Genomic DNA, 360 nt, shown 5'->3' with positions numbered 1-360 from the left:
GGCATGGTAAGAAAATAAAGACAAAAATAACAATAATTACAGGTATAACTAAGAATAATAGAAATGGCAACAGTAATTATGATAATAGTATTAAAAGAGTCAAGAACAATAGTCATAATAATCACGATTATTAAACCGGGAATATTGAAATTCATTAAAGTAATGAGAATTACAATAGGATTTAGAAAAGTTATGAATGAGATTGAATATCTTCACAATACAATAAATATATTTAAACACCTTCCTTCTCATTTTACCTTTTTCTATATTTATCAGCATGAATACGGTCTATTCATTACGGTAGAATGTTATAGATGGCACAACGAGTGATTAGCACTGAGGGCAATTATGTACTTAAAA

The sequence above is a fragment of the Penaeus vannamei genome, chromosome 21 (genome assembly GCF_042767895.1).
Source record: "Penaeus vannamei isolate JL-2024 chromosome 21, ASM4276789v1, whole genome shotgun sequence".
NCBI lineage: Eukaryota > Metazoa > Arthropoda > Malacostraca > Decapoda > Penaeidae > Penaeus > Penaeus vannamei.
Note: the sequence above shows the minus strand (reverse complement) of the source record.